At 40.3% G+C, this 21191-nt stretch overlaps 1 protein-coding gene across 3 annotated transcripts in view; it reads right to left on the reverse strand.

Moving 5' to 3' along the window:
- The window catches only part of vps8 (VPS8 subunit of CORVET complex), a 432205-nt gene that overhangs the window by 29876 nt on the left and 381138 nt on the right, over window positions 1–21191 (reverse strand). The gene's annotated exons all lie outside the window — the stretch shown is intronic.

Genomic DNA, 21191 nt, shown 5'->3' on the forward strand with positions numbered 1-21191 from the left:
ACCAGGGTCAGGACTACTGCACCCTCAAGGTCGGTTTCGGAAGACACCCATGGGGTACAAGGTGAGGACGTTTGTTTGCTGGTTGATCCACACATCCAAGGAAGGCGACAGCTGGAGGCCCTCCACAGCCTGGGGCTTGCCTGGAACGGTCACCAATCATAACAACTAGTGCGCGCGGACTGGACTTTGGAGATGGTGTCGAAACCTGGCTCCTCTTGCATGCGGGATCAGTGGACTCTTTCTGCACGATCTACTAATTCAGGATGTGCTTAGGTATGGCAATACTCAACTGGAGTATTTGCAAGAAAAGAATTAGCCATGTCTCATCACACATTTCAGATACCTATTCTACCATCATTGCAATAATTCTTAAACATAATTGGCCTGCATTGAAATCTTCATCTGTTCATACATTTTATTAATTATTTTACTATTTATTTGCCTTTTTATCTCTTCCTGAATTTACCTTGGTTCTTATTCGTTAAAATTTATTTGCTTCCAATTCACTCTATTATCAGTGCCTTTTGCTCTTTTTCATTATCCGCCTTTCCTTGACCCTCGAGATAAACCATTGGAATGATACCAGTGAATTGCTAGATTGACAACTATCTTCTTAACAGATCTACATTCCAGCAACCTGCAATGCAAATATGATACAATGCCAACACTGCAGATTAAAGTCTAATTAACAGTCTCAATGTGCCTTAGCCGTAATATCTGATAAATAATATCATGTTTAAAATAGCAAAGCTTATTGATTTGAATTTAGTAATTATCTTAGAGTCTAGTCTCTTTTGAGGCCAATTCTAACTTATTAGCATCATATGAATGTTTAATATATTAAGTGTTTAGTAGCGTAAAAGTTATTTCTGTGGTTTAGCCGCCATTGTTCTTGACCATTAATCCTCAGACACAGGTTTGAATCTCATTTTAGTAACTGGGCAATGTAAATTCAAATATATAAATAAGGTTGCAATTAAAATCAGAGTTACAACAGAGTATCAAACTACCAGATTCAGATAATTAAAAAATTATTCATGAATTGTGGAGAAGGAGTTTGCATGTTGCATCACTCTGGCAATGGAGGAGCCCTGGGCAGAAAGGTCAATCTGGGAATGGGAAGGGATTAAAATGGTTAGTAACCGGGAGATTCACAAACAGGGAGAGGCCGTACGTAAACGGGAACAGCACATCATATTCCGCTAGGGTAGCTTACAACCCAATGGTATGAACATTGAATTCTAAAATTTTAAATAACAAATAACCCCACTTTTATTTCCACCCTCTAGTTTCTTCCCTGTGCCTCACCTAGACTCATACCAATTACTCCCCACCCCCTCTTCCTCCCCTCCTTCTTCCACCTACATTCCTTCCTTTGGCTTCACAATGCGTAACTCATATCCTTATCTCACACCTTTTATCTTTTCATCTCTGACATTTTTCTATCATCTGTCTATCAACCTCCCCCCCGCCACCGGAATTGATCTATCTCCTCTTCTCTTCCAGCTTTCTTGCCTCCCACCATAATCAGTCTGAAGAAAGGTCCCGACCCGAAACGTCACCTATCCATTTTCTCCAGAGATGTTTCCTGACCCGCTGAGTTACATTTAAAGGACATTTGGGCAGGTGCATGAGTAGGAAAGGTTTAGTGGGATAAGGGCCAAACCTGGGTCAATGGGACTAGCTGAAATGGTACATCATTGCCAGCCTGGACAAGTTCAGCCAAAAGGACTTTTTCCATTCTGTATAACTCTAAGAATTCCTTACAGGGAAGAAATTTGTGGACGCCAATTTGATGGCTCTTAAATGTCTCTTCGGAACAGGAATAATTTAAAACGGCATTGCCAGGGATGTTTGTATCCCACAATCAATTTTAAAAGGAATGATTCAGATTATATTTCTAGGCGCACTATATCTAACTGTGAATCCTGGTGTATAACTAGAACAAATGAGGGCAGGCAATTGCTGGAGCATTGCCATCCTCAATGGGACTCAATGTGCATGCTATTCCAAGCTGAAACGTGTTCAGCAAAACTTCCAAGTGGATTATTCAATTTGCTTCCTCCGGAGGTTCCTATCTCCACTGGTGCCAGTTTTTATTTACCAATTTGATTCTCTGGGCACAACATCAAGAATAACAGCATTGGACAAAGTAAAGGGTATGGGATTAAACAATAGCACTGGAGATTTAAATTTAATGATTAGCCACACCTCTACGCTAGCTCTTCCAGTATAGCTATATCACTGCAGGCATGTGAATTTTCCGTGTTTCTGCGGATTTCCGCATTTTAAAAATCCATTTTCCGCGCGTTTTGCATGATTTCCGCGTTTTTACTTTGCCAACATCGCGTTTACCAACGGAGAAATCTTTGTACAGGCATTCTGACAGCAAATGGTATCCACAAGCTTCCACTTTGAAATTGTACTAATGGAACATAATAATCTCTGTTGAGATTTTCAGTTATATAACTGATTTACTGTAATAACTAATCAGTAATGGTAAAACAAACAATTAATAATGACAATCTTGCAATTCACATAAACTTTGATCGGAATCCGTGGGCTCCCTTTAAATCCTCTCTAATTAATTTAGAGATGAATACTATTGAATTTTGTAAATCCATTGCTCTTTGGGCTTTGAAATAGTGGGAAAATATTTTCACAATAAAGCAAATAAATTAAAATACTTTATGAAAGGGATATTGTTTATCGGTTGCCATGCAGTCAAATATAATGATCAATATGTTTGAACAATGTTGTCAAGTCATCACTGAATTAGATTCTTATTTTCTGCAGCTTTATCGAATAAATCATTCTAAGGTATGGAAACCTGATTGAAAATTGGTCCCATATCAACAAGAGCTTCCATCAACCTTGATATGGACTACAAAAGGAAAGACAAGGATGTGACAAACTCAATATTGCAACTCAACACCTCACAATGTGGTTGGCAAAATAGTGACAGTGTTGATCTGACCCTTAAAGACAGTGCATGGTTTTACTGTTTCCATTATGGTGGCAGAAATTGAAGATCCCTGTGACTCTCACTGAGTCACTTCAGTAACATATTTAAATTAGGCACTCGCTCTGCAATCACACTCTTATGGTGATCCCAGGGGTTAGAGAACAGTGAAAGAGAGATGGATGTGTCTGGCTCCAGGGTAAGTAATTTCCGCAGTCAAAAGGAGCAGGAACATCTCACTCATTCTCAGCACATCGATGAATCGTAATCTCTGCCTCCACCTAAATATACCAAAATTACACCCCCTCCCAGGGACTTCGAAGCCTCTTAGTTGCCAAATATTTCAACTATTTATAGTCTCACCAACATCTTCTGAATAGTAGAGCAAATGAACATTCTGCAGTCAGTTAGAGACCTTACTTGTTGGTAGCTTTGGAAAATTTAACGAAAATCAAGTTTGATAGCTATAGCCCAGGCATGATCTCTTGAAAGGTTGCAGTTGCTTTAGGCAGCTGTCACTCAGATCTTAAGGGACAATATTTAATCGTAAAGAGATTGCGTAATTGACAGTTTTGGAGAATGTATTTTCAGAATCACATCTGTGATACATTTTGCCCTTTGTATAGACCTAGTAGCTAAATGTTCTTAAGATGTAGTCTGACAGCTGTAGGACATTTCTCCATTGACTCTGGTGGGTCAGTTGCAAAACACAACACTTGAAATGATGTAAATCTGAATAGTCCAGATCTTTTGGGCAATTTTATGATGGTTTATCGTCAATACATGGAAAACCTAGTGGCCTTGGGGCTGAGACAGTGTGGCATTTTGTCTTTTCCAGGATTTTGGACAATAGGAAACAAAAACAAACATTCTCTGCACTTACCAAAAAGACAAAACAGTCACTTCTTTTTACTCTATAATGTTATCCATGAGAAAGAGTGTAGTCTCAAGTCAAGTCAAGTTTATTTGTCACATACATTATACAAGATGTGCAGTGAAATGAAAATGGCAACGCCTGTGGATTGTGCTAAACTACAAAACAGAATAGAATTTTTTTTTAACACAAAAAATAAATTAATACAGTAAATTAAATTAGTCCCTGGTGATATGAGAGTTAACAGTCCTGATGGCCTGTGGGGAGAAACTCCGTCTCATCCTCTCTGTTTTCACAGCGTGACAGCGGAGGCGTTTGCCTGACCGTAGCAGCTGGAACAGTCCTTTGCTGGGGTGGTAGGGGCCCCCCATAATGTTGCTGGCTCTGGATCTGCACCTCCTGATGTATAGGTCCTGCAGGGGGGGGGGGGGTGAGTGTAATTCCCATAGTGCGTTCAGCCATTTTGATATAATTGAAAAAGGGAGAAATGACAGGAAAGCACAGATGTTGCAGAAGATGGGGGTGGGAGACTGGAAATTGAGGAGTGCTAGGGCAATCTCAGGTCTTACAACGTATACATGCTTCAGATATTTCATCAAATCACAATGCAGTCATGTTTCAGTCAGCATAAATTGTAGTTAAACCATTGAAATTCCAGTGCTGAACACCTCACAGCCACAAATCTACCTTGCCTGCTAAAAGAGAAGCTTGCACATAGCCATGCAGCCTATCATGGCTTTATAGGTTAGATATCCAAAATTCAGCTGCCCATAAAGTGGTTACCCAAAAAAACATTTTGTTTTAAATGTTAAATGGAATTCTGACCTGTTGTAAAAATGCAAAGTCAATTTATCCAGGTAATGTCACTTTCAATCTTACACCACATTGTAAGCAGTGGTGAAGCCAGCAACTGGTCTTGCACTTCAATGAGAATTATTACCTGGTCAAATTGACTTTGTATTTGTACAACAGGTTAGAATTCTGTTGAGTAGCCGGACTTTGGATATCCAACCTATAAAGCCATAATAAGCTGCATGGCTACGTACAAGCTTCTCTGGTAGCAGGCAAGGCAAATTAATGGTTATGGGGTATCAAACAATGGAATATCAATGGTTTGACTATAATGCTATGCTGCTTGAAACATGACTACATTGCAAGAAGCTGTGATTTCATGAAAGATCAGAAGTATGTGAATTCTGCACTAAATCAGGTGAAGTTGCACGATTGCAAAGGAATATGTGCATTGTTAATATTTTTGAAGTACTATATACATACAAAAAACATGAAGCGAATATTTTTGAAGCTGGAAACATCACTCCATGGGGATTTAAGATGCTGCCTGCAGAGTCCCTGGAGAAGACTACAAAGCAACATGTGTCGCAGAATATAGAAACATTTTAGTTTGATATTCAAGGTTTAGATGTTGATCCGTGACCTCTTTTGTTTTAGATTTCCGGTTAAAAATTGCATTATATAGTCACAGCTTATTTCTGACATAGGCCATTTGGCCCATTATCATCAGTGCCAACTTGCCTCCTCCACCTTCCAGCAATGGGCACCATAGGTCACGAGTCTCAGTATACATCTTGGTGCGATGTAAATGTAATGAGGGTTTCGACCTCCAGCACCTGTCAGGTAGTGAGTTCCTGACCCTTGCTACCTTCGGGTAAGCTCCCCTCAAGTCTTATTACCAATTAAGAGCTTTTAATATTGGATGTCAGTCCTTCCTATTTACTCCACTTCAGCTCCTCAAATTTTTCAATTAAGTCTTCCTGGAGTTCCATCGGTTCCAAAGAAAACAACCCCAGTTTATCCAATAGTTTGTTCCAGCTATTATTTTCAAATTCTGGCAAAAATTCCCATAAGTCTGTGACCTTCCAAGTCAAGTTGAGTTTATTGTCATTTTACCTCACTGCACAAGTTAAGGTGCGGTATAGGTACAATGAAAATCTTGCTTGTAGTAGCATCACAGGCACATACATTCAGACAACACACAAAATCATAAATTAAACACAAATTACAAATAAAATTCTACGTCAATAAAAACAAAGAATACTGTGCAAAATAAAACAAGACATTAGTGCAAAACACAATTAGAAAAAAAGCAAGTCCATGGTAGTGCAAGCTTTTCAGAATGGCAGGCAGTGGCGAGTGGAGTGCCGCAAGGCTCGGTGTGGAGGGCCAACTGTTTACCATATATATTAATGATTTAGATGAAGGAATTAGAAGTAACACTAGCAAGTTTGCAGATGACACAAAGCTGGGTAGCAGTGTGAACTGCGAAGAGGATGTTAGGAGGTTGCAGGGTGTCCTGGACAGGTTGAGTGAGTGGGCAGATCCGTGGCAGATGCAGTATAATATGGATAAATGTGAGGTTACCACTTTGGCGGCAAAAACAAGGAGGCAGATTATTATCTCAATGGTGTCAAGTTAGGAGGAGGGGGAGTTCAACGAGATCTGGGTGTCCTAGTGCATCAGTCAATGAAAGGAAGCATGCAGGTACAGCATGCAGTGAAGAAAGCCAATGGAATGTTGGCCTTCGTAACAAGAGGAGTTGAGTATAGGAGCAAAGAGGTCCTTCTACAGTTGTACCGGGCCCTGGTGAGACCGCACCTGGAGTACTGTGTGCAGTTTTGGTCTCCAAATTTGAGGAAGGATATTCTTGCCATGGAGGGCGTGCAGCATAGGTTCACTAGGTTAATTCCCGGAATGGCGGGACTGTCGTATGTTGAAAGGCTGGAGCGATTGGGCTTGTATACACTGGAATTTAGAAGGATGAGGGGGATCTTATTGAAACATATAAGATAATTAGGGGATTGGACACATTAGAGGCAGGAAACATGTTCCCAATGTTGGGGGAGTCCAGAACAAGGGGCCACAGTTTAAGGATAAGAGGTAGGCCATTTAGAATGGAGATGAGGAAGAACTTTTTCAGTCAGAGAGTGGTGAAGGTGTGGAATTCTCTGCCTCAGAAGGCAGTGGAGGCCAGTTCGTTGGATGCTTTCAAGAGAGAGCTGGATAGAGCTCTTAAGGATAGCGGAGTGAGGGGGTATGGGGAGAAGGCAGGAACGGGGTACTGATTGAGAGTGATCAGCCATGATCGCATTGAATGGCGGTGCTGGCTCGAAGGGCTGAATGGCCTACTCCTGCACCTATTGTCTATTGTCTATTGTCTATTGTCAGGTTGGGTAACGGGGAGGTGCAGTGAGACCTGGGTGTCCTTGTACACCGTCACTGAAAGTCGGCGTGCAGGTACAGCAGGCAGTGAAGAAAGCTAATGGCATGTTGGCCTTCATAACGAGAGGATTTCAGTATAGGAGTAAAGAGGTTCTTCTGCAGTTGTACAGAGCCCTGGTAAGACCACATCTGGAGTAATGTGTGCAGTTTTGGTCTCCTAATTTGAGGAAGGACATCCTTGTAATTGAGGCAGTGCAGCGTAGGTTCATGAGGTTGATCCCTGGGATGGCGGGACTGTCATATACAGAAAGATTGAAAAGACTAGGCTTGTATTCACTGGAGTTTATAGAGACATATAAAATTATAAAAGGAAAAATGTTCCCAATGTTGGGGGAGTTCAGAACCAGGGGCCACAGTCTTAGAATAAAAGGGAGGCCATTTAAAACTGAGGTGAGAAGGAGCTTTTTCACCCAGAGAGTTGTGAGTTTGTGGAATTCTCTGCCACAGAAGGCAGTGGAGGCCAATTCACTGGATGAATTTAAAAGAGAGTTAGATTGAGCTCTAGGGGCTAGTGGAATCATGGGATATGGGGAGAAGGCAGGCACAGGTTACAGATTGTGGATGATCAGCCATGATCATAATGAATGGTGGTGCTGGCTCGAAGGGCCGAATGGCCTCCTCCTGCACCTATTTTCTATGTTTCTAAGAGGTGGTCTGTAGCATCTGTGGTCAAGGTAGGATTTAGTTTGTGTGCTTTGGTTCAAGATTCTGATAGTTGTTTCAGAAGTTGGTAGTGTGAAGGAGAATCGGAGACTGCACCCAGGCAGCATCATAGTCGAAATTAAACTCCAGTCACTGGAACTATGAACATCTGCATTACCTGCAGCACCACTTTCAGTTTTCCATTTCATCAAGTATTTTATAGCACACATCTGCCTCCACCTTTTGTGGCCTGTTAATCTGAGGAATTTCTCACCCGATTCCTCTGTGTCACACCACCTTGGCTGAGTACTTGAATTGTGTGCAAACTATTGCATAAGAATAGAGTCTTGCATATTGTTAAGTGCGTGAGGGTACAATGGAGCATGTAAATGTTAGATTTGCGTCAAATTGATAAAGACTGTTGTATTGTGAGTAATAAGTGTCGGATAATTTAGCAGGGCCTGAGTCTAACAGTGCAGTTGGTGGGACTCTGGCACTTGGAGATGCATTAACTAATTTTAACCATTCAAGAGGGTTCAATTAAATTCTGGCAGCATTGTTTCCAGGTGGTTTGGGCTTAATCCATGCCCTGACCTTCGTTGCCTTCAACCTTTATTTCTATGTGTACATTTACAGTGACTCGCCATTAGCAATATTGACTCGCACTGTGGGACAAGTAAAACAATACTGTTAGCATTGGTTAATTGCTAAAGTAATGTGAAAAGGAAAGGAAACAGAAAGTTGGCAAATTGCTTGTATTTACAACCATCTGGTGCAATTTAGTAGCACATTGTGATCCCCATACCATTACTGTTGCCCAGTTAAACAATCAGGTTGGTTGAGGCGGACTGAGCAAACCAAACGCAGGCTCTACGATCGTTTCGCTCAACACCTTCGCTTAGTCCGTCTCAACCAACCTGATCTTCCGGCAGCTGAGCACTTCAACTCCCCCTCCCACTCCCAGTCTGACCGTTCTGTCATGGGCCTCCTCCAGTGCCATAGTGAGGCCCACCGGAAATTGGAGGAACAGCACCTCATATTTTGCTTGGGCAGCTTGCAGCCCAGCGGTATGAACATTGACCTCCAACTTTAGATAGTTCCTCTGTCCCTCTCTTCCCCTCCCCCATCCCAGTTCGCCCTCTATCTTCCTGTCTCCACCTATATCCTTCTTTTGTCCCGCCCACCTAACATCTGTCTGAAGAAGGGTCTAGACCCGAAACATCACCCATTCCTTCTCTCCTGAGATGCGGCCTGACCTGCTGAGTTACCCCGTACACTAATATTATCCTAGGGACAATTTTGTAATTTTACCAAAGCCAATTAACCTACTAATCTGTACGTCTTTGGAGGGTAGGAGGAAACTTGAGCAATCGGAGAAAACCCACATGGTCACAGGGAGAATGTACAAACACCGTAAAGATGGCACCCATGGTCAAGATCAAACCCGGGTCTCTGGCGCTGTAAGGCAGCAGCTCTATCGCTGTGCCACTGTGCCATCCCCTACCTGGAGTTGACTGGGGATTGATTGCAGGGACAGGATCTACACAAATAATTATCTTGGATCTGGAATGAACTGCCAGAGGAAGTTATAGTAGCAAATACAATTGTGGCTTTCAAAAAAATATTTAGATATGTGCTCAATGGAGGCAAATTAGACTAGCCTAGAATGACAGAATCCCAACCTGCTCTACCTGCCATGGACAAGGTGGGTAGAAGAGTCTGTTTCTGTGCTGTATAACTCTGACTCTGTTAAAGACTCTTCCCACTAAACATTGGAATAATCTAAGACCATTTTTCTTCAGTCCCTGTTGCACAATTTATTGCTCAGTCACCAACTCCATTCTTCTCCCCTCTAAATGTGTTTATCTGAATCAGAATTGTTGCAAGAGAGAGGAGACTTAAAAATCTTCAAGGCCGTGAAATGTACCCTGCGTTATTTGGTACATCAGCAACTAGGACAATTAGCTATCTTCCAGTCTTTATTTGTAACATTTGTTTGCAGTCATACCTGGTATTTCTTAAGATATATTTAAGTATATCTTTTGGGCTGAAATTGGCAGTTTTTTTTACACATCTTAAGCAAAGTATATTTCCACTGTCTTTTGCTGTAACAAACTTACCCATGAGCATGTTTGATTAATTAAAAATTGATTCATTTCAAAAATAAGAGGAACATTTTGCACTGTAAGCATTTAAATCAATATTTGTTGAACTGTGTCTTATAAATATCCTCCATCACCTGGTATCTGACCCATCGCTGGATTTAGACTCCATGAAATGTCAAGTCAAAGTGATGCGTGGTGTTGCATAAATGTATTTGCTGCATTGAAATAAAACTAGATAAAATCTGGACCAGGTCTGGAGCATTTAAAATTATTAGTGAGCAAAATTGTTTGCATTCCTGCCAAAATAGCAAGGCAACCCTGGAGTGAAATTGTACTTCTTAAGAAAATTTAACTTTTTAAAAACTTACAGTTTTCATAGCTTTAAATATTATCTGCACTGGCATATATAAAAAATCCCTTGAGGATATACACAGATGAGGTTAATGGGAATGAACCTCTTAACAACTGTCCTTGCAATTTCCTTTCCTGATATATTTTAATGAGCAAAGATGATTTTTTTGCTAAAAGAATTGATCTTATAAAGTTTAGTTTATTTAATTACAATTCTAATTCCTTTTCACTGTAAATCACTGAAAGGTTTAATGGCAGTTAATTCTAATAGGCTATAATGCTTAGAGGAAATGTGCTGTTAATAATGTTGAGATCTGTATTTTGTATTCCTCCAAAATGAATTAGTATAATCAAATAATTTCAAGCTGCCTGTAATGTGCACCCATCTGTTTTTATTTTTCTATACAGACATCTTCCTCTCTAACTCTAAATGTCTATACAGACATTTGCTCTCTAACTTCTATGCCTGTGCTTTGCAGTGATCAGAGACAGGCTTGTGGTCAGAGCTGCTCTCTCTGCTGCTCGAACACTAATGTACTGGTGATAGTCACAAAGTGCTGGAGTAACTCAGTGGGTCAGGTAGCATCTTTGGAGAAAAAGGATGGGGATGGGTGACGTTTCGTGTCTGGACTCTTTTTCAGCCTGAAGAAAGGTCCTAATCTGAAATGCCACCCATCCTTTTTCTCCAGATATGTTGCCTGACCCACTGAGTTAATTCAGAAATTGTGTCTATCTTTGGTATAAACTTGCATCTGCACGTCTTTATTTCTACTGATGTTCTGTACAGATGTACTTTGCCTATGGCCTCTCTACTTTACACTAATGGATGGCTGATATATATATATATATTATCATCTCAATTATTTGACTCATCTCACTGGCTGATGAAATGGCCATGTTTGGCTACAGAGTGTATTTAGCACCAGCACCACAAGTACAGAATCTAAACTACTAAAATTAAGGTGCCTGGATCCGACAAATTGATAAATCCCGGCAACATGAACAACATGATGGCCTGGATTTTGCAGGACCAATAACATGGCTGCCAGCAGTTACTTGATACATTTTGATTTAAATTGTCTTGTTGCACTGGATCTTAAAATACATGAAGGATGGTATATTTTAGCACTTAGCCATCTCATTAAACACACCAGAAAAATTTACTACCTGCCCATTCCAGTATGTGCAAATTTGTAATGGTATCTTTTTGGCATCAAGAATAACTTTTACAAATATAAATCTTAATTCCTTTAGATTTTAATTAGGGTTGGAGATTTAAAGAGCTTGTTATTCTCCTCCACGTTACTCTAACATCACATCAAGGATGGCATTAAAAAACATTTTATTAGCTTTGGGACAACCTAAGGTTATGAAAGGCTACGAGAAAACATAGTTGTTATTGGAAAAAACATTCTCTCTATCTTAATCCTATTTATATTTCACTTTGTTTATTTCACATTCCATACTTGATTAAATGACGAATTAAAGATCTGATTGGGAGAGGAGACATGCAGTGGCTTGCTAATTTATGCTGCTTGTGGGGAGCGGGATCAAAGCTTAAATAACTTTCTACTGGGTGGCACAAGAGATTGCAGATATTGGAATCTCGAGCAAGAAACAAACTGCTGGAGGAACTCAGTGTCTGTGGAGGAAAATGAACAGTTGGCACTTTGAATCGGGACTATTCTGCAAGACTCTGATTATTTTACATTGACATGCGAAGGCTCATTTTAAAGTTTGAGAGCTGTAAATGTGTTTAGTCTGTTGTAAATGTATCTTTAGTGTAATTATGGGATTAGCAGAGGCATTATTTTACCTGTGGTTCCTCCAAGAAATTGAAAATAAAACGTGACATGAATTCATTTAATCATACTGCCACTAAAATGTCAAATTGGTAAACAATTATAGAAGTGCAAAGAGTCCTGGTTGGAGTTTAGAACACATTATTAATCCAGTTTCCGCCGTTTAACTACAGGATTATTTATTGAGGAGCCATCTACTTTACTCTAAATTGTTCAGACTCCATGCACAAGTACTGAATGTTGTCATCCAAGAAAGCAAAGCAACTTGGGTTATTGGAAATTTGCATACCTGGTGTTATTTGACTATTTGCAAATCTTCCACCCCCACCCATTCTACCTCCATGTATGAAGGTGGGGGTATATCCATTCATCTATATACACCATGTGAATCAAAATCAAACCTGTGTCTAAATTTAAATCACAAGTAACACTTCATTAGAATTCAATGGTGCGTACTCCTTCAGCAGTCAATTAAAAGCCTCAAGAAATTCAGCAGTTGTCAACTCCAGTCTGTGTTTAATATTTGGCTTCATCTATCCCGGTATAAAATATACTCATGGACTGAGGTATCGAGAGTGGAAAATTCCAAAAATTTATGACCCTCTGAGTTTACAAATTTCTCAAGTTTGAATGCTCAGCCCAGATCTTCGGTTTCCTCCCACACTCCAAAGACGTACAGGTATGTAGGTTAATTGGCGGGTAAATGTAAAAAAAATTGTCCCTAGTGGGTGTAGGATAGTGTTAATGTACGGGGATCACTGGGCGGCACGGACTTGGAGGGCCGAAAAGGCCTGTTTCTGGCTGTATATATATGATATGATATGATATGATAATGTGTGATCGTGCCCCCTAGTTCTGGAATTCCATCCAAAAGAAGCAATTTCGACATACAAACTTTCAAATTAATTTTTACTTCCTTGAAATAACCTGTTAATCTCCATCAATCTCTAAACATCAGTGACTGAAGGTCCATTTTACCTAATTCCTTCTGATCGGACAACGCTCTTATCCCAGGAACCAATTAAATGAAGATATCTTGTTTTGGGTTTATAGGCGTTTGGGCAGCAGAATGATGGAATTGGTAGAGCCGCAGCCTCACACCTTCAGTGACCCCAGTTCGATCCTGACGTCAATTTGCATGGAGTGCACTTTCGCTATCTCCATGGAGTTTGCACGTTCTCCCTGTGACTGTGTGTGTTTTCTTCACATGCTTGGCTTTCCTCTGATGTCTCATGGACACGTGGGCTGGGAGGTTAAAAGTCGTCTGTGAATTAACCCTGAGGGGGAGTTTATGGGACTATGGGGAGAATAAAGTGGAATTAATGTGCGTCCACTTGATGGTTGGCACAGATATGTGGGCTAAAAGATCTGTTTCTGTTTTGCATGACTAAGACAAGTTATATCCATCTTTAGTAACCAGTTCTGCCCAAGTGCCATGTATGGTCTCATCAAGCCATGCACAGTTGTAGCAAGGATTTTTTTGCTGCCCTGCCCCATAGTCTCTTGACAATGTTTGTTGTACCTGCACATTTACTTTCCATATATAAACATACTCAAAAAGAATCTGCCTCGCCTGGGTCTTGAATTTAACGGCCCCGATATCAATGATTTTGTTTCCTGTTCCTGGGCATCCTGCTTTACATACTATGCAGCATGCAAAAGATAAAGTAAAACAGCTGAGAGTGTGTGGTGTACCACTGTACTTTACTTTTCTTCCTACTAAAAGTATTCTATTATTGCGACCATATCATCCTGTATTGTACATTATACTTCACATTTTAGCTCACTCAATTAATGCCAAAAAACATTTCTCACTTTTTTTTCCTATTTTGCTGCCTAACTTTGTATCATCAGCAAACTTGGACAGATCTTTAATTGAAGTCATTAATGTAGTTTGTAAACAGCTGAGGCCCCCGTACTGATCCTTGTGGCACCTCACTGGTGGCAGCTTGCCAAACTGAAAATGACTTCATAAATCATAATTTTGTATCCCATCAGAACACCATACCTGCAACTCAACATAGCTATTTTTCCACTGCTTAATACACTTTTCAATAAGTGATGCATCAGCTCTTTACAAATGAAGCTCTTCTACTTAAAGATGATATATAATTCTCATTATAAATTGCATATATGGTAATGAAAACAATTTATTCTCTCTGTTCTGGAGGCTGCATCTAAATACAATAATTTTAATTTGAAATATTCATAGCAACTTGGAAATTAATTCTGTAATCTAATTTTCATGAAGATTGGCTGGAGATAACAGATGTTTGTCTTTTGTTATGATAAGCTACCCCACACCTAGATGTAGGGCAAAGGAATAGGGGCAGAGGTGGTGCTTAGAAGAAGGTAAATTGGTTGTAATGTAATAAAATTGAGGTTGGGACAGACATGAATGCCAGCATAGTCTTGATGAGCAAAATGACCTCCTACTGCACCCTAAGAAAATATAAGTATGAGATTTCACCGTTTTTTTACCCTGCAACAATATTTATTCACAGGTTTCTAACTCTGTGAAACACTTTCAGATACTCATAAGCAGAGATAATTGTTGATTTTGCGTTTTACACTTGGTTTAGCTGATCTTGCACCTGTGGAAGATGGATGGTTTAAGCATGGGCTTTGCAGAGAAGAGGCTCCCCAGAACACAATGATGTAAGGCTGCAATTGTTAAATGTGCAGTTATAGCAACAGTCTCAATTGAGGTTTCATTGTTCCTCCCTGAGAAGACAGCATTGTTTGTGATGGCTTTAGCTATGCAAGTGATAAATGTATTATGCTTGCGCGCAATGGTGTGAGAACAGAACCCTGAAATCAGAGATTTCTGGCAATTTTACACAGTTCACTTGTGAGATGACCTGGTGCTACTGTGCTTCCTTAAAGAGCTGAATTTCTAAGTCATGTTGTTATCAGCAGTGACGAAATCCATAGGAGGAATTTGCACAGTGTAGTCAATGCCCAGTAAAGGCCCCAAGGCTGAGCTTGCAATTCTCTAAATAGTTGATTGTGATGGAAACAACAGCAGATTTGTGAAATATCCCTCATTTGAACAAAATCCAGAACCCGATAAAAATACTGCTATGCTAATACAATATTTATCAATGTCAAGGATGAGTAGACTAAAGAAAGATATCAGAATTTGATACCCTAGAATATACAATGATTCAACGGTAGCTGGGATTATGGCTGACTCAGGGTGCAGTGATTCATTGAGAAGGCAAACAAGTAATGAACAATAATGAACTCCTGACAGTGGTCACATACTCCACAAACTAACTGGGATAATGGTCAACAGTTCATTGAAAATGTTAGCTCAAGATGAGGATGCAGTGAAAACAGATGGATTTTCATCTTACATTGTGCAGAGGATATGTGAAGTGGGCAATTCTGGTCACAATATTACAAAACAGAATCCAGGTACTGGAAAGGTTACTAAATTGATCACTGCAAAGTAAACACCGCTTTTATCGTGAATTGGTTTCGAAGCTGTGAGTGTTTATATTGCAGAATGTGGCTCAAGGGTGATCTTATGGAGTCATTGAAAGGGTACAGTCTAGATAGATGTCAATATGTACAGCATAGGCACATATTTTACATGAAAATAGTGCTTTTGTGTCAACATAATGCCTCACAGAATAAATATGCAGTGAAAATGTGCAATGATCAATCAATCGTTAGAACTCGCAATGTTTGTGTGTTGAATGTTGCAGGTGTTTTTTAATATTCAGCCATCAATTTACTCTCCTTAATGCACCACTCAACAATCAACCCTTCTCTCAGGATTACCCCGCCTCTTTACTATTGCCAGCATCCCTCATGCTTCCTTTGGTCAACCTACAATCTACAATTGTTGCTTACCAATCATCTCTGCAGCCCACAGATTAAAATGGAAGATCATTTATATCAATGATTTGGATGAGAATGTAGAAGGCATGTTTAGAAAGTTTGCAGATGACAGAAAAGCGGGTTAAGGTTAGGTAGTATCATAGATAGGGAAGATGGTTATTAAAAATTACAGCAGGATCTTTTTGGGCAGTTGGGCTGAGGAACGGTTAATAGAGTATCACGCAGATAAGTTCATAGTATTGCATTTTAGGAAATCAAATAATGACAGGACTTTCACAGCGAATAGCAGGACCCGGGGGAGTATTGTAGAGCAGAGGGACCTAGGAGTGCAGGACCATAGTCCCTTGAATGTGGCATCAAAGGTAGATAGGGCGGACAAGAAGGCTTTCGGCATGTTAGCATTCATCAGTCAGAGTACTGCCTACAGAGGTTGTGACGTTATGTTAAAGTCATACAAGACATTGGCGAGGTCAAATTTGGATAATTGTGTTTAGTTTTAGTCATCCTGCTATAGGAAGGTTGCTAAACTAGAAATAGTGCAAGGAAGTGATCTTATAGAGGTGTATAAGATCATGAGGTGAATAGATAGAGCAAATGCAGTCTTTTATCCAGAGCAGGGGGAATTCAGAACCAAGCAACATAGGTTTAAGGTGAGAGCAGGGTGCAATGCTGCCGGAGCGCCACTCCAGCACCTCTGTAAAAACCCCCCAAAATAAACAGAGGGGAATTTTAACTAGCGGGGAATTTAACAGCGGCCGCTCCGGCACCAGTGACAGCTCCGGCACCTAAAAAAATAGCACTGCAACACTGGGTGAGAGGGGAAAGATTTACTAGGAACCTGATGGGCAATTTTTTCACACATAAGGTGATGGTTTTATGGAATGAGATACCAGAGGAGGTCGTTGAAGCAGGTATATAACAACATTTAAAAGGCATTTTGACAGGTTTATAGAAAGAAAAGTTGAGAGGGATATGGGCCAAACTTGGGTAGGGACTAGTGCCGATGGGACATCTTGGCTGTCATGGGCAAGTTGGCCGAAGGGTCTGTTTCAATGTTGTGTGACTCTATGACTCTAAGATAAAATTAACCACTGAGCTGAATGAATATTTAATGGCAATGAACATTCTGCATCTGCCATATCCATAATGAATTACAGTAATTGCATTATAGAAATCTAGCAAAGACATGTCAGGAACAGTTCCACAATAATTTAATAAACGATGTTTAACATATTCAGTTACTATAAATCGTCAGCACTGATACTCAAATTGCACAATCTCCCCAAAGATCCAATATTACATATAAATGTTCCGGCTATCACAAATCAGTTCTCAAATTTCATTATCAATGTAACCTTAATAAATGGACAGACTAAGAGGAAGAATCAAATTATACAGAATTAATTATAAATGCACAATGAGTACATAAATATGGTTGGAAGATCTGAAACTAAAAACTTAATTAACTTACTAGTCATGCCTGAGCAATACATGCCATTCTTTGAATTATTTTCTAATTGCCTGGAAATACTAAAACAATAATTTAAATAATCTTGTATAGGAAGGAACGGCAAATAATCTCTCCAGCCAAAGCCACAGATCACATTCCTCCTTCTTTCTTACTTCACAATCCGATAGTCATCCACATTGAACACCATCTCAATCAATAGTCAATAGTCGTTTATTTGTTACATACACATAAATGTGTAGTAAAATGAAACATTACCCGCAGTTAAACAATAAGACCAATAAGATTAATCAATAAAAATGCAATAACACATACAATCACAACTAACACCAAACAAAAAGAAACATCCATCACAGTGAGTCTCCTCCAGTCCCTCCTCACTGTGATGGAAGGCCAAAAATGTCTTTTTCTCTTCCCTGCCGTCTTGTCCTGCGGTCAGGCTGTTGGAGTTGCCACGTCGGGGCGGTCGGGGCTCCCGATATTGAAGCCCCCGCTGGGCGGTGAAAGGTCAACGGCCTATTTCAGGCCGCGCCGGACGGTGAAAGGTCCGTGGCGGGCTGCCCCAAGCCCCGCGATTCGGGGCGGGCGAACACGCTGCCGCTGCCGCTGCCGGAGCTCCCGATGTCGGCCCCCATCCAGGGGTCTGCGGGCTTCCGACGTCCACGCGGCCCGCGCCGGAGCCTCCGGAGACGAATCGCAGCCGCGCCCGTAGCATCCGCAGGCAGCCAGCGCCGCAGGTGGTGAGTCCGGACCGCGGGCTCTGCGAACCAGAGACCCAGGTGGTCCCAGGTGAATGGCCGGTGGTAGGCCGCAACGGGAACGGAGACACGACACAGAACAAAGGTCACGTCTCCGTTCTGGAGAGAGAATTTTACAGTTCCCGTTCCCACCCCCCCCCCCCCCAAAAACCCCCAAACATAACATACAAACACTACACCATATTAAAACCACAATTCATACAAAAACAACAAAAAACACAAAAGACAGACGGACTGCAGGCAAGCCGCAGCTGCGACTGTAATAGTCTGATCATTACATCAATAATAATCATGATAATGATTATTATTCATGATACTAAGCTGCTGACCAAGGCAACAACTTGGAGAAACTTGGAGAGTCTTGCTGGAGAATAGCACTGAAATTACTGAATTTTCAAAATTGCACTCATAAAATCACTTTCTTTTTTTTGAAGATGACTATTATCAGGATGTCAAATTTAACAGAAGTCAATGATATCAAGAATCCTATCACATAAAAGAAGTTAACCATCTGTTGATATTGTTTTCGCAAAAAGAGATTTGTTGTAGGGCAAATATTGAAAATATAGGTATTGATAATACAGACTGTTAAATCTTGAAAATGGTGATCTTGCTTCCTAATCAATATATGTAATATTAAGGACACCTGAAATAAGGACATGGATCAGGATTCCACTGAAGGACGAAAAGGTATAAATTAGAGGGTACAAATTTGAAGATGGGCGGTTTCACACTGCGGATGCTCGGCTACAGATCCCAGGTTAGTGGTGGGGAGATGGAGGTACAGCACTGAACTGACATGGACCAGAAACTGCTAGGAATTTTGCACTTATGGGTGTCTTATCATCTCCATATCATCTGGCTCCCGTCCTGATCCCGGGGAACCCTTATCTGTATCTTCTGATTTCTTGGAAAGATGTCCAGTTTACCAATCTCATAGAAATTCTGTTCGCCCAATCCCTGATTACATTAAAAAATATATACTATTGTGCAGAAACCTCTTCCCCATTCACATATCACTATCTCTTCCCCAATGGCAGAGAACCCTATCCCAAAATATCACATCAAATGGAAAATCTCAAATTGTTTTCTCTTTTCTTCATTTCGCAGAGAAAGGAAAATTTTTAATCTTTGCCTTTGCAAAAACCTTCCTCCAATTCTCTGGTCGAATTTAGTAATATCAGTATCAACTACAACCCAACCTTTTTAATTTGGCAGCAGGTGTGAACAAGATGGTGAAGAAGTTCATAGGTCAGTGTTGGTCAGTGTAAACAGCGATAGTTCACATTGGAGACAGCAGTTAGAAGATGAGAAGCCATTGACCCAAAATATTAACTCTTCAGAAATGCTGAGGATAAGACTAAGAGGATAAGATCACCTTGGCAAGCTGGTTTGCAAGAAATATTAAGAGGAAGAATGGAGAACTGCTGATGGAAAAACACATACCGTTAAAATGCTGTGGTTGTTGGAACATTTTAGATGAACAACTGCACTCCTGGTGATATTAATTTAGCTTGCATACATTATCAGCTCAAGAAATATTCCCAAGCCAATTGTTCATGAGCTGTCAACATAGGTAAAAATGTTAAATTAAAGTCTTTAACAAGGAAGCACAGAGGAAATCACAGACAAAATACATAACATTTATAAGTGAAGAGGCAGCATTAAAGCACTGATCTGTCTGTTTACTTCATGGCTCCCAACTCACCTGCAAAGTCTTACACATACAATTTGCTTTGATTTTGCTTATTGTTTCCACAAAAACTATATTTTGTTCCTAGATTTAGTCTCATTCATTTCTTGAAGACAAGTGGGTTAGATGACTTGCTTCTGCTGCTGCACGATCATTAAACTAATCATGTGTTCCGTTCGCAACATCAATCTCATGGCCCAGAAACAGGGAAAGGCACGTCAGGGCTAAAAGAAAATTATGAGGTATCATAATTTTAGAGTCCATAAAACTTCCAGAGTCATTGATATAGTGTGGAATCGACCCCATTAGAAACTGATCTTTTATGCTGCATTTGTATCTGCTATAAAACAATGAGTCAGAAATGTTGCTGGCAATTGACTGGTTACTCTGAATAGATCCACTTTCGTCAACTTCGTATCTGAAGCTGTCCTGATCTGAGTTATTGAGGCCCTACATAACTACATAGCTTGGCAATAGATCATGTTATTACACTGTCACACACTGGTTTATCCAACTAGTTCTCTACTCGGATGAAGGTGTTTTTTTAAAACAGCTTCTTCACACCTCTGCCTTGGCTAGTTGTCATGCTTGTCAAAAACTATGAATATTGTAGACTTTCAGGAACAGCTGAAGATTATTAAAATTAAACAATTCAGAAATGTAGAAATTAATAAAAAATAATAATTTAAAAAGCAAAATCACGTAAGCAATTGGAAACTTTCAACCAAACTCAATTAATTAAAAAGTTAGACACAAAATGCTGGAGTAACTCAGTGGGACAGGCAGCATCTCTGGAGAGAAGGAATGGGTGACATTTCGGGTCGAGACCCTTCTTCAGACTGATGACGTTTCGGGTCGAGACACTTCTTTAGACTGATCAGTTCTTTCTTACACATACCTGCAGTTCTTTCCCTCACATAAATAAAAAGTTAATTCCCTTAGTTAGGAAATTGCTGCAGGTTCATGCTCCAATACCAGTCTTTGAGTATAACGTCTGATTGCACTGATCATTGCAGCCAATGAATGAAGTTCATCCAGAAAGTATGGGAACTGTGGCAAGTCCTGCGAGGTCCATGCTGATATTTAGGCTCCCAAGAAAATGCAGAAGCCAGGTAACTATGTACCCTATCTACGCCTCTCATAATCTTATACACTTCTATGAGATCACGCCTCAGCATCCTTCACTTCAAGGAAAACAAACCTAGCTTATCCAATCGCTCCCTTAGCATGCCCATGCCTTCTTTTCCTGCCCCTTTCAGGGAACCATGGCCTTGAAACCCAAGATCCTTCTGTTTATTTACTGTCGTTAGTGCCCTACCATTTATTGCTTATGTCTTTCTCTGATTTATCTTCCCAACTTGTATCTCCTTACACATGTTGGGGATGAATCCCATCTGCCCCTGCACCACCTAACTTTCTACCTGAAGTATCTCCTGCTGTAGCCTAAGAC

Source organism: Rhinoraja longicauda, chromosome 8 (genome assembly GCF_053455715.1).
Source record: "Rhinoraja longicauda isolate Sanriku21f chromosome 8, sRhiLon1.1, whole genome shotgun sequence".
NCBI lineage: Eukaryota > Metazoa > Chordata > Chondrichthyes > Rajiformes > Arhynchobatidae > Rhinoraja > Rhinoraja longicauda.